Consider the following 19,270-nt stretch of genomic DNA (forward strand, 5'->3'; position numbering starts at 1 on the left):
GCCTGAAAAAGAAATAAAATGTGTTGTTTGTTCTGAGCGATTTAAATATTTAATAGTCACCAGTAGCATCCATAAAGTTTAATACAGGGTCATTATAAATGATTGTCCCATCGTAGTTGGCGTTGAAAGTCCACACAAATTTTGGATGTGCCGAAAGCCTCACAACGTTAGACAAACTAGTAGACAGATTTTCACTACCGCCAGTAGCCCCACCTATCGGCTATACAAGTCTCACTCATGTTATGAAGCTTGCGGCAGATTCAACTACGTCACCAACGCCTACTGCGATGTGACAATCATTTATAATGACCCTGTACTAGCTAATATCCCTTTGAATGTAGCATTATGCCCCCCATAAATTAGTTAATGTGCGATTTATCATGGACAGAATTCCAATATTTATTTTGTCTGATTTAGAATAATGCAGTATTCTTGTCGAAAATACTCGCATGACGCTACATGACGTTTGTAATCTCGCCAAAACAAAACCGGCAGTAAAACAAATGGGTTCGAGTCAAATCCACGATTCGCTTTGTTCGAGAGAAATTTTCAGTTATTCGCCAGTTTAAAAATAAAGGCCGAATCTCCCAAATTATATAATAATAAATTGACCGCAATAAATCGTTGCTTGGAGACCGAAATAATCCGTCTGATCCAGATAATGTAACAGAGAAAAGAGAAACAAATAATCCAGATAAAAAATTAATTTTTTGTCAGTTTATTCTTCAACTAACCAACTTATTTTCAAGAGAAAATGCAGCGAAAGAAAACTTGTCGAGTCGTTGCAAGAACTGCACCTGTACAATCAGAGCCCAAATTTTCCTGCAGTCCTGATATGCAGCACCAGCTTCATAAGATGCTCAGTTAGCAACCTCAACTTTGTTTCGGCCTTCAATCTCTGGGCTTAACACAAAAAGACTCACTTCTACTCTTAACGATATAATCTACTATTATGTCAATGTCTGATCTAATTCTTCCAAAATATAATGTTACATGATTACAGTGGCGTACATTTTATAAAACATGATATACAAGGTGTATTTTTAAAATGTGCCGAAATTTTACCTAGGAGGTTGTTTCACAACGTAGGAGACTAAAAGCAATAAAAAAAAATTGTAGCTCAAAAAATAAATGTCATTTTAATTTTTGAGGTAGAATTTTTTAGCTAGCTCGTGGTTAAAATATCTGTACAACTTTCAGTAACACCCTGTATATTCCATAAATAAATAAATAACTGTCAAATAACTACTTTTATTTTTTACTCATAGAATTGATTTTTTATAGCTTAGTACTGACGTCAATGATGAATGTACTCATTTTGCACGAAAATATTTTATCTGGCTCTAGGAAGATCCCCATCGATCTGCGTTTATCCGATTTCAAATACCTAATTTCTCGTTTGCGTCTGTTAAAGACTAGCAGATCCTTATCTAAATCGAATCCGACAAAAAGCACTAATAGCTTTCGCTCAACTTTGCATTGCATTGTAATGGAGTATCGGCGTCCCATACCTGCAAACTACCCTCCGAACAAAAGAACCGATCGAGATGCAGCAGTTGCACATGTCTGCAAACCGCGTACGGACCACCTAAATCACAAAGCTCCACTATCACCGCATAAATCCGAGCTTGGGATATGCACAAACGCAATATAACCGAATTTATGCAGTAATGATCTTCCAGAACCCACTCCGAACAGTCTTTAGTGTCGTGTTGTTATTACACCGGGACCGTCTCGTAAATTCCGTATCAAAATAAGAAGACGCTAGAAAATATCAGAATTTATTGTTTGCGTTGTCTGCAAGAGGGGCGGGCTCTCTTCGAGCTGTTTGTGATGGACTACAGCGAGAGCTTGTTCAATATTTACCTGATAATTCAATATTGTGATTTCTCAATTCAGCTGTCAATTAGGGTACCTGAATTCGCTTTGCCTTAATCACATGAACGTGCAACGTGCACACGCCCGGAATAACGGATTCAGCTCTAACGAGATCGTTACGTCTTCCTCAATTAAAAAATTTCAATTATGCAATCAGAAACTGACTATAGAAGAGAACTATTCGTCGAACAGAGCACCATTATGCATCTTCGTAAAATTACTAGTCTATATATATAAAACTGAATGTCTGTTTGTTTGTATATTTTGTATGCAAATCTACAGTTTTACTCCGATCTTGATAAAATTTTGTACACTTGATCTTCAAAACAAGAAGAAAATTACTGTCTACTTTAATTTTACAAAAACCTACCCCTACTACAATTTTCAACCCTGTTAAGAAAAAAAGACAGTTTTTTCGAGTTGGAAATACCCTCACCTTCGCCGCTTCACCCCTATTTCATCCTCTGAGTATATCGTCACCTTCGCCGCTTGACACCCACAAAAAGCAACCCCTATTATCATTTTTAAGCCTGTTAAGCAGAAAAAAAGTTTTTTCGAGTTGGAAATCGCGTTTGCATGATATGTTCAGGTGTCATAGTTACATTTGGTTGTTTATAAAAGTAGCAATTTCGCAAAATGTGTTTGAATGATTGTGTTTTACCGGAAGATGTCTTAAATGAAGCAGAACAAGCTTCAAATAGCTTAATACCGGAAAAATCAAAAGGCAGGTAGGTATCTGAAATCAAACGAGACAATAAAAAAATAAGGTTACAACTGAAAATAAAAGTGTTATGTTGGCGTATTTTCATGAATTGGTAAGTGATCATAGTGTTAGTTTCTTATCGTATTGATCTTTTTGTTTATATAGTCGAAGAAAAAAGTAGTCTACAGTAAAGTTTTAATTATTCTTCGTAAAAAGACAAACTTCATATTGAAATTACTGCGTTTATCACAATACATGAAAGTAGAAACATAATTTTTAAAAGCTAGTGTATAATATAATTTACATTGTTTACATTTTTTACTGACGAAGCGTGGTTTCATGTAGCGAGCTATGGAGGTGAAGTCCGGTGGCGATATTTTAAGTTAATTGATTGTCTTAGTCATTCCTCATTGCAAATTGCTTAACAACGATAACACTGATGCTTGACAACTTTGTTTTTGGCAAAACTAGAACTGGAAGAAAATTTCCAATTTCTCGAGGACGAGATTGTGCAAAAAATGCATCGTTTCCACCGAAATGCCGTTTAGAGACCGTGTTAGAGGACAATTTAATTAACTTCTCGATAAACTTCTAATTAAAAGTGATAACGTTCTGCATAACAGCGATTGCTTAATGGTAAGCGCTTTCTAAATTAAATTTTGTGTGAAATTGCTTTGGAATTTGTCGCGACAACGGATGCAGCTGGTGCAATAATAAAAATTTAATAACGGAGGGAAATTAGTGGCATTCGTAAAGAAGTTCTGCGGCTTTATGTTTGTTTAAGTTTACGACGGACTTTTACAGTTTGTTTTTCCTCCTTGCACTCCCAACGGACGTGTGATAATAACTTTCTAAAATTTCTTTTCATTAGACGAGGGGAACAATCAGCCACATCCTGTCAGTCCCATCAAAAGTCCTTCAACTTTTAAAACTGTTCCAATTTTATCCTAGAAATTGAGTGGTTCAAAATGGTCAAGAATAGTATACAGGGTGTCGCAAAATTAACGTATTCCACGTCGGGGGTCTTGTAGGGAAAAATCTCAGGAATCTCGAAAAAATAAAATAAAAAATATAGGGGGGGTCTTTGTCAAAAATATATGGGTCTGAAGGTTCAAACTTTTCATCATGTTTTCTTCAAATAAAAAATATAAATTCGTTTTGAAATATGGTGAGGATGATTATGTAAAATATTAAAATATTTTATATAATATATTTATTAAAAGACATTTCTTGAAAAAACAGCTTTATCTCGAAAAAATAAAAGTTTTATTTTTCCAATTTTTGTTCAAAAGGGAAGTACAACATAGCTAGAATATTAATCAGGTACTTTTGAACAAATATTGGCAACTTTGATATTTTTTTCAACGTAACAGCAATTTTGTTTTTAAACATTTTTACTTGGTCAACAGGATGTCCCCTACTAAGCCCCGAACTCGGAATACGATAATTTTAAGACACCCTGTATTATGTTATTAGGAGCAAAAATAAAGTTTTATGTGCTGACACTTTAGCATTATCAATCCAGCAGTATAATGTCATATTATACTGACGCTTGAAGAAAACAACTTTTACACCTTTTTGTCCAGAACTGTGTCCCATTAAATACTTGTGGCAATACATTTTTCTTACTTCCTCATTGGAAAAAATTATGTTCAATACATTTTACTATATTTTGTCTTTTATGGTAACTAGCGTTTTCTGCTTCATCGCTGTTCAAGTTTTGCGCGATCATAATTTACGATTAGCGCGGTCTGGTGTATGGGGCAATAAATAAACAAGTGCTAGTTTCTGGAAAATAATAAAATTCCCGCAGGACCAGACAACTAAAACACTTTTATGTCGGACAAACATCGTACCACGTTACGAGTAAATTATGCAAACCATATGTGAAGACAGTTTAAAACTCTTTCATTCAGCCTCATATTTCATGTTTATGTTTCGGTTGTGTTATTTCATCGACGAGAGTTGAAAAGTTTGGCGTTTTTAACCGCGGAGGACACCATTCCTAACTACTTATTAAGTTTAAAGCTGCGCCAAGTTGAAACGTAATTCCGATGCTGCGAAGACAATTTATGGGATCCATTTTTGCGCAGGAATATGAAATACAAAGTGAAGCTTTGTCAGCCGAGTCAATTTCTTAATAAATAACGTTGAGTCGTTGAGTGACGCGCAGTATTCTTCGAGTGGGGTCGGCGTGTAAATTACTGTTTAATTAATACGTGGATCGTTCATTAATACGCACAGTAATGGGGGTTTAATCTGACGTAATCTAACAATTCATCACACTCGGTGTGGACGGAAAAATTACTCCCTTAGCGGGTGAGACGTCGTTGTAGGAAGTGCGTAATTCAATCTCGAAGGAAAATAGTCACCCTCGGTAATTTCCGGACGTTTGAAAGCAGCCCTCATTGTAATAACAGAATTGAAAAATAAAGCTTTTACCAGGAAAATTGCTTCCCTCTTCTCTGCTGCTAGCCCCAGCCTTTTAAAGACCGAATTTCTTGTTTTTTTAATTCCGAAACACTCTAATTTCGATTTGGACCAATCTACGGAATATTTTATAGATTTCCACATTCGATATTAACGCGTTCTTTAATAAAACTGTTTTATCGTAGCGGCTTGATAGAGTTGTAAATGTTAAAAATTAATCCGGGGAGATTAAATTTTAAACGAAGTTTAATTGTCGCTTGCTTGCTGAATCGACAGTTCTGCTGTTCCGGAATGGTTTTATGGTGTTTCCGATTTAATTATAGTAATTTTATTGCCGGAACGCTGTACCAGATTAATAATAATATGTGTAGTCCAAATTTAGCTCCGAGCGGGATTTTTATCAATTTTTAATTCCTCTTTTAAACCGTTTTTTTGATCCGAAAAATTCGGGTTAGTTGTGACAGTTTTAGAAAAAAATGGCAAACCATTCGTTTTGTTCGATTTTTTTTGCATAATGTTTTTATATGATTTGACTACTTTTTACTGCTTCAACTTCGTCTCGGTCTTCAATCTCTGGGTTTACCACAAAAAAAATCACTTCTACTCTTAATGATATAATCTAGCGGGCCTTCAAATAAATTTATATTTAGAGCAACCTGTGGAAATTAAATTGTTTGCAACATTTTTCCAGCGTAGAAAATGACATAAGAAACGCTTGACATTTTAACGAAATAAAATTAGGTTAGAAAATATTTTTAATTTTTGTAGTGCATTTTCCCTATTCTCCTCCACGGAATATGACAATATGAAATTGGGAAAAGCTTACTATGTAACCTGTGTAACTCCGGAGAATAATTGGTTACCTACAAAAATTACTTTACACTGTTAAAAGAATTAGAATGTCTCCTACACCTACTCTAAATATATATTTATTTGAAGGCCCGATACTATTATGTCAATGTCTGATCTAATTCTTCAAAAGCTTTCCAAGATACATATAACGTTACATGATTCTTTCCATCGTATTCCATAAATAAATAAATAACTGTCAACTTTAGTTATTTATATAATTGTATTAATTTAATATGCACAGGTGACGTTCTTGCGCTATTTCTGCTACCCTCCCTTCTAGAGAGCAAAGACGTTCCCATAATATTTTAACGTGTCCACTGATGTCTCCATTTTGTCCCTTTTTAATCCCTCCATCCATTTTTAAGCAGCGCCATCCCTCAAAACCCCCACTTAATAATTCAATTTTTTCCCTCGATCCCTTTATTTATAAGGTGAGTGGTTACGACACCATTCGCCCCACTTGGCGCGGATATCCTGTACGTACCCGTGACTCATTGATTTTCCGCAAGATGTCGAACACGCGAGGATTTCATGTTGATTTCCATTACAACCCCCGATCGAAAAAATGTTCTTCGCCCCGCCGACACGATCGCACAAACAGTCCCTTCCATTTGCACAGGCGAATCGGGCCGTCCCGCAGATATGACTCTATCAAATCCTGCAACGTCGCGTGTGACCAGGAATAATGCGGATTATCCAGCAGGAAAATTGGCGTCGAAAAGCGCGCCGGAATTTTGACGTGTTTAATGGTTTTACATATGCAGATTCGGCGATGAGGAGCACCTTTAATGCAAATGAAAATTTGATTATCAGCAGAATTTAGCAGCTGAGGAACCTCGGAGCAAAGGGTAGCGCTTCTATTGTGCTAATTCGGTCTGTCTTGCGAACACGAGGCAACGAGCGAGGAGCGGCGTTGCCGATTCCGACGTAATTAAAAGAATTAGTTTGGCACTTCCGGCGAAACCGGAAGAAAAACTTGACTCGATTAAAATTTGTGCAGCAGACTGGTCGGTTGCGCCGCTTTGCTCTATTAAAATAAACTAATTGCTAATTTCTAGTTTAATTATTAGCCAAGAGGATATTTAAATTAAAACATAACTGCGTCCGGATAATAAACGTTTTTGCGCCAAAACGCTTTGTTTTTTTGCGGGAAGCGGAGTTGATTCGCTCCACTTCAATAACCACAAATAATACAGGATGACGTAAAGGTGACATCCATTCGAAATTAATTTCATACTTTATGCTGTCGAGTGTCAGTCGGTTTTATTAACTACGAGACAGGATAGTTTGTAATTTGTCATAAAAAGCTTAGCTGGAAGAAAGTGGATCGTTCGGGTTACGACCAGGCATGATGTTCGTAAATTGGATAGGCGAGACTTTTAAATAATGACGTGAGGGCATCGTGCTTTATAGTGCTGTTGGATACATTTTAACTAAACAGGAGTTAGTGATGATGTTGTGGTGGTGTCAAAATAAAGAGAAAATATTTTTACAACATCAAATTCTGCAAATAATGTACCAAATCGTTAATTTTCAAGATAAGCAGATTGTCAACTGTTTGAATCACTAGTGAGGAAAAAATATTTTCTCACTAGTGAGCAAAGTGTAATATTTTGCGAGTTTGTCGATAGAGGGCGCCAAATATGTTGTACAGAAAATTTTTTTAATCTGTTTTTAAAATACTTTCTGAATTAAAGCTTGTCTTATTTTTGACTTATTTAAATTTTTAACCTGTTATTTAGATTTCAATTGACGAAAAAAAGTGAAATTGCTTGACCAAAGGTTAAACCCTCGAGCTAATGCTCTCGGGCCTAACCAGAATAAAAATGCCCAAATTCAACTCGTAAAATTGTCTAAATCAAAAATGTTTAAGTGAAAATTGAAAATTTGAAAATCTGACAGGAGTAGCATGCAATTTTAATCACTTTTAACAGATGACAGAGTACTAGGACGTTTTTATCGCGATAAATATTTTTGATTGGATGAAAGTAAGCGCTGTGATTGGCTGAACACGCGCGTTTGATGTACGCGGCAATTAATCAACATAAATACTTCGAGCCTGTTTTTAACTGGGTGTTAAATATATAAAAAAATTAAGTTGCATTGTGAAATTTAGTACCATCTTGCCGAAACTATCGGTATAAAAATCAAACAAGCAGATTGCTCTTATTATCTTTGATCATGCACTCGATGTGATAATTTTTTCAACCATCTAAAAATAGTTTTGGAAAACTTCTGCGAGAATAAATGATTTGTTGTTTTCTTAAATGGGAGCACGTGTCCGTCCACCTCCCCATTTCATAAATTCCGTGTCCGCTGTTTACCAGCTTACCACGCGAATAAAAAGAAAACAACCAGGCCCCGACAATACGTTGTTCTCGGTGATTTCCGCGTAGTCCTCCGGGCGCATGCCCGGAATCGCCGTATTTCACCTGTCTCCTATCATGTGCTTTGGAAAGTCCTGAAATCGCAGTGCGCTCGGGAAACTTGCTGAAACGAATGTTCGTGACAGTCGCCGGTCGGACTCTGGTTCGTACGACACGGACGGCCTTTCAGGACTTTTCAGTCGTGTTTGTGAAGGAGTGCTGGAGCCGGCCCTGCAGGACACCTCAGCCGATCCGTATGTCCCTTATTCATATTTGCATCGATTTGGCGCGCGGAAAAATTTCGCCGCGATGGAGTTGTTAAGTCGGCGATTTTTCAACATCGGTAATGTCCACTAATCAAGGCAAATGTGGAATTCGCATGGCGGGCGGAGACGCTTAATCAAAAATGATAAATGAGTCACACGACAAAAGACTAATCAAACGGGTCCGGGACCGGAGCTTTCTGATCGCCGCGGTGCTAATTGCTACGGTGAATATTCCGAAAAAATTTGTGTGAGTGCCGAACCCGGATTAGTCGGGCATTTTTATTTATAGAGGCCCAAAATCGTGATCAATAGACCTGTCAAGCTAGTCGGGAAAATTTGTCTACTCCTTTTACTATTATTCGCCGATAAAATCTGTTGGTAAGACGAATTCATCATTTATCTGTCACCTCCTCGCACCGACTATTACTAGACCCAAAGCTCCGGAATTACGGCCCCCACCGAAATTTTTACACCTCCGATTAAATCTTCCGGGCCACCCCGGACTTTGCCCGAGATTGTTATATAAAAACTTGTCCTGATTGGAATAGTTTGTATTAGTTGAATGTGAGTTACAGTGATTTAATGGCTTTCGGTTTGGATTCGCTCAACTTTCTCGAGCTTATTATTTGTGTAATTTCTTAGGGTGGGGAATTTCAAGGGAGAGGGTGTGTTTCCGATTTGTCGTGTTTTTGGGCAAGATGTGCACAAAACAATAGTGGAAAAAATTAATGGAACGCTCGCAGGGATGAATTCGAAATTTGATCGACAAAAAGTCTTCGACATTTTTTTCTCACGTGAAAAAATGTTTTTGCAAGAGAGGTTCATAAATAAATGAACGTTTTGTTAATGGAGAGGATAATTTGTAATCAATTTTTATTTCGTCGCAAATATGGATTACGGGGATGGCGCTCGTTTCGGAAATATGGTAATTATGGAAAATGTTCGACATGTAATTAAACTAAACAAATATGGCTCGTATTTCACAATAATTATGATTAAAGTGGAGTGTGGAGTCATGTCAAATGAATTAGTTTATAAATTAGGGCTGGTCCATATTTATTTGTGTGAAAATTGCAAAATACGGAAACCGTGACGGTGCTAAAATGGGGAGAATGTTTTATTGATAAAACAAACTATCTCACAGGAGTTAATCTCTTACAAAAACACTTTTCCTAATTCAAACAATAATTTAACCATTAAGACATGTTTTAATTTTATTGTGCACTTGCCACACAAAAAAGAAAAAATGACATTACTTTTTGAAGATTTTTTTACACAAATTTCTTAATCTGAATCTATTACATATTTGCGTAATTCTACTCTCTCAATTTTTTTTACCAATTTACCATAATAAATAACAAACTTGACATGACAGAATTTTCAAAAAGAATTTCTCTACAAAAATAAAAATGTTCACAATATTACAATTATTTTGCTGAATTCTCAAAGTTGGCGTTGAATGTCGATTGTGAACGCACCACTCGTCAATCTGCAGAGTAAAAACACAACACAAAATGGGGCGTATTCTGTAGTTTTTAAAGGGGCGTTAAAATTTTAGCGTGCTTTGGGGCGTATTCTGTAATTGCTCCGCTAAATTTTAAAGCCCGTTAAATTAAGTTGTGATAGATCAGGGCTTGAAATTTTAAATTTTAAAGGACGCTAAAATTTTAACGCATCTTTAAAAATTACACTATACGCCCTTTTAAAATTTAAAATTTCAAGCCCTGATTGGTCATTGCTATGACAACTTGATTTAACAGGCTTTAAAATTTAGCAGAGCAGTTACAGAATACGCTCTAAAGTGAGGTTAGATTTAAACAGCTGGAATCCGTGGTGCGTTCACAATCGACTCTTCAACGCCTACTTTGAGAATAAATTTAAATGAACAGCTGATATAACGAGGTAACTGTCTTGGATAAAAAGATGGATATCTCATAGTGCTATTCAAAAATGGCACGTTGTTGTGATGATTTAAAAAAACGCTGAAACATGTAACTTACATTTAAAAAATTTATTTTTCTATGACGCTATTATGACATCAAAGATTTCTTAAAATGGAACCAGGTGCATTTTCTTTTTATAATCGCAAATATTTAGCATTTTGAAAATGACTTTATTACTACATTAACATTACTTGTCATCATGAGAAGGAAAGAGATGGAAGTATTTAGAGAAACACCAGGTGTATGGTTGAATGTATGTCCTGTAATTGGTCAAAGGATCACCTTTGATTATACACCAGTCCATCTAGGTCATTCCTCCCTATATTATCATCAATCACCCCACAAACGCTGTTAATAATTGAGAGATGATGTGGGGAATGTAATGCTCGTCGTTGGTATTAAATGGCAGGGATTTCATAAATTCTTAAGTTACGCAAATTGGACAATTTTTGCCAGGACCTAGTGCAGTGATTACAACAAAAAAATTCTGTTCTACTAAATTCAGAAATCTCTGATATGTAACAAAATATGTATTTTCGGCAGTGATATATTTTTTGGATTCATCCAAATACAGCAGTTCTAAAACGTTTCGTCCCATATATCGATTGAATTTTTTAGAACAGGATAATGACAGAGACGCTCGATGAATTTGTACATTTTTTAAATGAAATTAATGTTTAATTTAATCAAGTATTGTTTATTTGCGATTTCTGTAGTCAGTGGAAACTGATTGTAAAATAATATAAAACCTACAAAAAACACAAAGAAAAACAATAAATAGTAAAAACAAAGAAAACAATTTGATTTTTTTCGTTAAAATTTATTTGGAATGTAACCAATATCTAGAAATAAATACGTACTCAATTTAGAGCTTTATGTAAAATGCCAATCGAAGACGTAGGTGCTTCATAATATCATATATTTTAGTGACAACCCCGAATTTGTGCAAATAAATATGTCAAAGATAAACGTAACCTCACTAAATTCAATTTCACTTTCTTGCAATGACGTGGATTATTATCGTATTGGCTATCCGCAGCTGCAAGGAGGACTCAATATGGTGTGGGTTTTCTGCACTCCATATTCGAATCTTTTATTAATTGACATAATATAACGTCTTATAAAACCAAGCTTCATCGGTAAAATAAAAAAATAAAAAATATAGGCACACAATTGAGGCCTTCCGGATCACCAGTTAGCAGTTCCGGTGCAGAAATCGTAGAGTAAGGGTATAAATATAAATCCTTTTTAATATTGTGCGGTGGGTTTTCACAGATTCACTTGTTGAGATAAACGACGTAGGGGAGTTTTGGGTTCATTCTCCATCACTTCCTCAACTGCATCGACAACTTATAATAGCATAATTGGAAAATTTGGCATATACTAGAACATTCCCGATTTGAAAAATTAAAAAAAAAATCGAATTTTAAATAGATTAATTTCAAGTTATTATAATTTGAAAATTCGCTGTCAAAATGCTGACCTCATAAATAAAAATGTAAATGTTCGTTTGTTCAAAATCTAAGATCTTCGAAAGTTCTTCACCGATTGCTTTGAAATTTTGAAACAACGTTGCATTCGAACAGGCGCGTGTTGTTACTATACAGGGTGATTCACGTAGCCGGTTCGTTAGAAACTTTCTGATTTCCCAAAACCGTATTAATATGAAAATTGATAGCCGACTATAATCGACTACTCCAAGTTCAAATAAAATATTTTCAAAATGGCGACACTTCCGGAATTACCGAAATCGACGCCATCTTTGTTTTTTTAAATGGAAAGGTCTCATTTTGATTTCAAATTTCGATTTTAAGTTGAATTTTGAGTTTAGAATCTCCTTTTGTCAACATTTATCTGTCATCGTTTTTGATCTGTCATCTTTTTCGCAAAAAAGTGGGATTGCAGGGTTTCATTAAAACATTTATAACTCCTGAACCATTGGAAACAGGTAATCTTCTTAAGTGACTAATGAGTAATTCCACATATAATATAATATTTTATCTAAAATCGTGTGCAATTGATAAAATATTGAAATAATATTTATAAAATTTTGACAAGAATATATTCCAAGAGAATTGTGGCATGGTTGTTGCTATTGTGACATTTTCTTTTGTTTGTGGATGTTATAGTGACTTTTTTATGTTTATTAACAAAACTCTGAAAAAACCTAATTATTCCGTGAGACCGAGTTTTTCTCTCACTAGTGGGTAATCTATATATATAAAACTGAATGTTTTTAGTTTTACTCCGATCTTGATGAAATTTTGTACACTTGATCTTCAAAACAAGAAGAAAATTACTGTCTAATTTAATTTTACAAAAACCAACCCCTACTACCATTTTCAACCCTGTTAAGAAAAAAAGACAGTTTTTTCGAGTTGGAAATACCCTCACCTTCGCCGCTTCACCCCTATTTCATCCTCTGAGTATATCGTCACCTTCGCCGCTTGACACCCACAAAAAGCAATCCCTATTATCATTTTTAAGCCTGTTAAGCACAAAAAAAGTTTTTTCGAGTTGGAAATCGCGTTTGCATGATATGTTCAGGTGTCATAGTTACATTTGGTTGTTTATAAAAGTAGCAATTTCGCAAAATGTGTTTGAATGATTGTGTTTTACCGGAAGAGGTCTTAAATGAAGCAGAACAAGCTTCAAATAGCTTAATACCGGAAAAATCAAAAGGCAGATATCTGAAATCAAACGAGACAATCAAACAATAGGAGGATCTAAATAAGGTTACAACTGAAAATAAAAGTGTTATGTTGGCGTATTTTCATGAATTGGTAAGTGATCATAGTGTTAGTTTCTTATCGTATTGATCTTTTTGTTTATATAGTCGAAGAAAAAAGTAGTCTACAGTAGAGTTTTAATTATTCTTCGTAAAGAGACAAACTTCATATTGAAATTACTGCGTTTATGACAATACATGAAAGTAGAAACATAATTTTAAAACATTCTGAAATTTGCGGGCGAAGCCGCGGGTAAAAGCTAGTGATCTATATTCCTTGTCTCAAATGACTACAGAAATTCGCTTATTACACACGATTTTGGATGAAAAAAATTTTTCTGACTGGCCGGGTATTTTTTTTTTGACTGGGTCACAAGAACGCGTGATCGGGTACAGCTAGTTATTACATAATTTTCTATATATTTTTCTCCACGTTCTGTGGCCTAGTAGTACATAAAGTGTTATGCTTCAGTACAACAAAATCGTAAAATGAGTAAGACCCTGAAGGTCACCATCCTGGCACACGTTCAATTCTTTATATCCGACCGATTAAAATATTTCACAGTTCCCACATCCTTTACCCTTGACTTTTCCTCTCCGGCGGTTGACATTTCCCCATTTCGAACCTCCCAAAATTTTAATAACACCAGGACAACGGTCACACGTCACGCTTCATAATTCGGTTGTTGCAACAACATTTATTTTGAAATCCTTGACAATTCAACCGGGCCCGTACCAAATTCGATTCGTAAACAACCGCAACGAATTTCCATAAATTAATCATGTCCCGGTGGGGCCGTTTAATGAGGAACGATCGCCAAAATTTGCATTAATGCAGCCGCGTCGTGATTGCAGAATGCAACCGCCACCGCCGCCGCTGGGGCGTTCACCCTCGGCACACGTCGAATTTCGAATCGATTTTTTTGTCGTGTCATAAGCGTAATCCTTGGGAGATTAAAGAGGAGCTCACAACGGGCTCAGACGGGATGCGTAATTAGGTTAATTCCTCGGAAAGTTTGTGGATAAATTTTTAAAGCGAATACACAAAAAGTTGTGTAGTTTTTACAACGTCGAATACAGTTTTTGGTGGTGATTTATTAATTACTTTATGAGACTGGAATTCGGTTTGAAACGAACAAGTGAACAAGTCTGAAGGGTTGGTAAAACTGGTTAATACGAGATAACATCTGAATTAATTACTGGGGGAATTGAATTATTTAGAGCAAGTAATTATCAAAAACCACTAGTTTTTGGACTAAACTTCCTTCCAGGTTTTGTAATTATGACGAATATTTTTTTATTGGATGTTTAGTAATTGATTTATTACAAAAACGTTTATTCAGTAAGTTGGAAAATGTTTTTAGATGATTGTCGTCAAATTGATTTTTCCAACGAACTAAGTATACTACTTTTTCCTGAAGTGGTAAGTTTACATGCACGAGCGCAGCGTAAAAAAAGTGTACGCAACCCCCTCACTGGCAAAAGAATGGATATTTTTTTCTCGGAAACAGCAATATCACCTGGATTTACATCTTGTATCGAGTGTTCGCTTAAATATCTCCTCAAAGTTAGCCTTGAGGAGTCGATTGTGAACGCACCACGGGTTACAGATCAGATCACGGATCAGCTCTTTAAATCTAACCTCACTTCTTGCGTTGTTTGTGTTTTTACTATGCTCACAATCGACTGTTCTTGAGTATAAATGTCTAAATTTTGATATTTTAATTTTTGTACATTTTCCGCCATCCCAGCGAAAAGTTCAATATTTTACGACTTCTTGATGTCTTTTTCCGATTTTAATTTTTCGGAAATTCATGCATACCAACATTACCATAAAGCTGACCCTTATCAAATGTCAAGTTCACCCCAATTCCAAGATGGCAACTTGATCCGTACGTCTTGACTCAATTGATTTGGAAGGAAGAATCTGTTTTTAAAATCAACTACAAAACTGCAACTGCAAATAAAAAATTCCAAAAAAGCTTCAACATTGTTTCAGTCTATTTGCTGCTCTCTCATCTCTCTTCTGCTCCTGTGTTCAAGTCCGGAAAAATTGAATGAAAGCATTTTCTTCCGGTGAGAGTGGGTGGCACAAATTTTCTCCCACACTTGAAATTTTCTAGACGCCTCGCTTTGATGTTTTTATTATACTTGCATTTGCCCGAAATTGAAAGTGGTAGGCGTGATGTTAAACCAATTTATTATTCATTATGTCATCATTTTTAAATTTCGCGCCTCGATTTTTTTCCAAATCAAACAGCACCGTTACAGACGCTTTGGATTGGAGGCAAAAATGTACAAAGTTGGTAAATTTTTCAGCTAGCTTTGGATGCAGATTAATGAATAATGCAGGTTTGTGTGTGCATTTTTCACGACCGAAATGCACTGAAAGTTTTAATTTGTATTTGGCTTTATAGCGGGAGCTAGGTAAAATTCGTGGTAATCAAAATCAATTCCAATCCCATCGATTATCGAATTGTTTGTATGAATAATTGATAAAACGACGTCCATGTTTACAAATTTGATGAGCAGCCGTGTAAAGGACCGATTGAATTATGGTTTAATAAATATAGTCAACACTTGCAGAGGGGGAGCTTTTAAAAAAATTGATTGGGCAAACAAATTAATTTGGGGTGCATGTTTTGGGACCACCATTTAGAACAGTGTAAAGTTTGAATTTCCCGCCGTTTGACACGAATGACACTTATTTAAGTTTAATCGGGACATAATTAAACATGTATGTTTTCAGCAAAGGGTGCCCTTATAGATATTTGCTTCGAGAATAGGAATCGTTAAGTTATTCTATTTTTAAGTAAAGCATTGCAAAGAAAGAAAAAAAGAAAGATTTTTTGGCTCTGAATTTTAGGTTAGCTGTCAACATGCTCCAATTAATCTACGCTTTAAAAAAGCAAAACAATTGACAATTTCCAACGCCTTCTCAGCCCAGGATTTCATTTGAACGCGCGATAGATTATATCATTAAGATTAGAAGTGAGTCTTTTTGTGGTAAGCCCAGAGATTGAAGACCGAGACGAAGTCGAGGTCGACAACTGGGCAACTGAGAAAAGTGTTGTTTTTGTAAGATACTGTTAAATATAATAGCATTTGCAAGTGCAACAAACAAGAAATTAAATTTTATTGTCACCAGTTTTCTTGTATGTCACGCTTTGTATACAATTTTTTTAACTGAAAAATATTCCTTCTCATTACTCCCGATTCCTCCCACCTTTTTTTCGAGGAAGTCAATCCGCCAGACTTGAAAGTCATTCCGGTGACGCAATCGATTTTCGTTTATTAATTTCCTCCGAAATGAAATTTTAAACAGTCGATTAAATATTTATGTTTTTATCGGCTTAAATTCTCCATTGGGCGAGCTTTTTTGTCGCCGGTGTAGGTGTATTAATGCGATTAGCAATTTTAAACAGAGAATTGACGTTCCAGGAAATTTCCAATCAATATGTATGACACTGTTAAGAGCTTAAAGCGCGTATTTAAACCGAGTTTACGAGTGCAAGAGGCGATAAAATTACTGGAGAGCGCTCAAAACGGCGAAATTTTAGAACTCGTCTCTGGTGGAGCGTCGCCACTAAAAACTTACTTTCAAAGTCGTGTTAAAATTTTATCTGTTGTTTATCGGCCAGTTGAAAAATGTTGTCGTCTGTTTACGGGAGCGTTTACGCCAAGTCTTGTTGTTTCCCGATTTAGGCGGGATTCAATTTAAATTTCTTATCCAATTTCCGGGCCACTCGGCGGAGAATATTTAACGAAAATATTCATAAGCTTTGAGGAGGGATTTTTAATTTAAAAGTATTATTAAAAAATATTGGAAGGCGCGTCGGCGATCCGGCAACTCCTCAGATTTGAATATCCCACCGGGAAATGTAGACATTTCCATACGGAGGTCGTCGTCTCGCCCTTCGTGCAATTCTTACCCCGACAATTAACAATAATTCATGTAATTTCCCCGTCAATTATTGGCAAAGCCATTTACCTAACCACAACTTACAAGCCAATAAATTCGCCTTTATCGTTTACAAACCGCGTTGATTGTTGTAATTACATCGGCTGGAAAACTTATCGGGAAAGTGAGTGTTTTCCCTGGGTGAGGGGCAAAAAATGACACAAATTGCGTTTCACCCGGCATCGATCCAACGGACCCTTTAAACGATAATTAAGTAAGCCGGGTTTGCACCAAATCGCGTCTGTTTTACATTTTAAATCTATTAACGGGGAAACTCTGCTGCTGTACGTGTGTGTGTGTGTTCAAAGAACCGTGTGTGCGGTTATTTATCTCCGAGGGGATTTGGAGGAAGTCGACTCTGCATAAAGTGGAAGTATCGAGTCACATGGTTTTATCACTGCTTGGTATTTCGAGAATGACGGAGTTAGATCTGTAAGGCGACTCTTGATAAAGATTTTTCCTCGCTGGAAAAGTTCTGCTCGGGTCGGGAAATACGCTCTCCTGGAAATTGCCCAAGAAAATTGCCAAAAGCAGGGACAAGATTGCAATCTACGTCATTTTTTATAATTCAAAATGTCTGGGCTACAAATTTTCAATCATTTCGCGTTGTCCCGCACAGATACTCCAATAATGGAAAATTGAAATTATCAAATTCATTCTAGCAACAATTTTAGGCAAAATTAGAAAGTGAAAGTTAATAACTAAAGACAAACAATGAATAGTATATTTCAAACCAAGGTAAGAAAGTGGTTTCTTGCAGACCGCAGGCAAAGATTATAAACCGAGTCGTAGACGAGGTTTGTAAGTGCCTAAGGTCTGCAAGGACACTTTCTTAACAAGATTTGAATACAATTTTTTTCCCTACCGGCACAACTTTGTTGAAAAAAGTAAAAAAAAATGGTTATATTCGTGATTAAAACGAAAATTTTGAGAATTGAATAGTAGGCTGTGTTATTTGTTTAATTAACTTGTCATCGCATTTGAAGATTTGAGGTTTGTTCGAAAATTTGATATAAACAGGGTAAAGTAATCTACCTACCTAGCTTATCTGTTTATTTTCCAGATTATATGATTGACCTACCAACTTACTTCATTGAATTGGCTTTCATTTATCAATAACTTATTTCACTTTTGACACTTTTGACATTTGTATTTTGGTACAGTTTTACCATAAACATTTCATGATTAACTTTCTTACCTTAGCGAGAAAGTTGAATTTTCTCACCTCAAATGAGGTATCCACAGCCTACATTTCTAACCGGTAGGGAGAAAAAATCTTTTCGGCTTCCCTAACTGTAAAACACACTTTTACGGATGTTGTAAATTTCTGGGAGAGTGCGGCAGCACGCACGGTTAATTTACTCTTTTTACAGTTACTTTGGAATTGAACTGTTCATACGATACTTTAAGTTAGTGTAAAAAAACACATTTACATGTATTATTTTTCCGATAAACGTTTTTTTTTTGAAGTTTCTATTGACTAATAAACAATCAGAATTATAATAGGAAAAATACAAAAAATCTGCAAAAGCCGTCGTATGGTAGGTATTTTACAGCGCTCCAAGTAATGAGGCATTCGGCTGCGCCTCGTGCCTGAAGCTTAGTTTTCGCGCTGTAAAGTACCCCTACCGCACTCTAATGTAACAGACATCACAATCATAGTTACCGCATCGACAAGACTCAAAAGCAATGCTTGTGTGTTGCCAAACATACAAATAAAACGTTTTGTTCAAAAAAATTCTCCAGCGAGCGTCTCAACTATTATCTTGGTATTTCTGCCACAACTCGATTAACACTTAATCGGCACGATAACAGCAACCGAATCCGCTCACCTCTTCGGCAAACGTGTGCTTTATTAATTAATCGATATCCCAATTATTCCTGGTTCTTCTTTTTCCTGTTCTTGGTCTGAAATAATTACACCAGCGATTATTATAGTGTGCGGATTCGAAAGATTACAGTCAGCGATTTAACTTAATGATCTCGCTGAAAGCAGTAAATATTTCAGCCGGACGACCTTCGGAAAGCTCTGATCAACTGCTGAAACGGGATTCTGAATTTTGTTTGATTTATTTCCAAGTCCGGACCTATTCACGCCGAACATTTCACCGGTCCGTTTTATTTTATATTTTTTCAATTAAAC

At 35.9% G+C, this 19,270-nt stretch overlaps 1 protein-coding gene across 4 annotated transcripts in view; it reads left to right on the forward strand.

Moving 5' to 3' along the window:
- Positions 1-8,324: 8,324 nt before the first annotated feature.
- Positions 8,325-19,270, forward strand: part of LOC138141634 (chaoptin) — a 161,735-nt gene continuing 150,789 nt past the window's right edge. For all 4 annotated transcript variants that reach the window (XM_069062360.1, XM_069062361.1, XM_069036184.1 and 1 more), the window contains exon 1: positions 8,325-8,483. The gene's annotated coding sequence lies outside the window, so the exon portion shown is untranslated. The remainder of the gene's footprint in view (positions 8,484-19,270) is intronic.

Source organism: Tenebrio molitor, chromosome 1 (assembly GCF_963966145.1).
Source record: "Tenebrio molitor chromosome 1, icTenMoli1.1, whole genome shotgun sequence".
NCBI classification, from domain to species: Eukaryota; Metazoa; Arthropoda; class Insecta; order Coleoptera; family Tenebrionidae; genus Tenebrio; species Tenebrio molitor.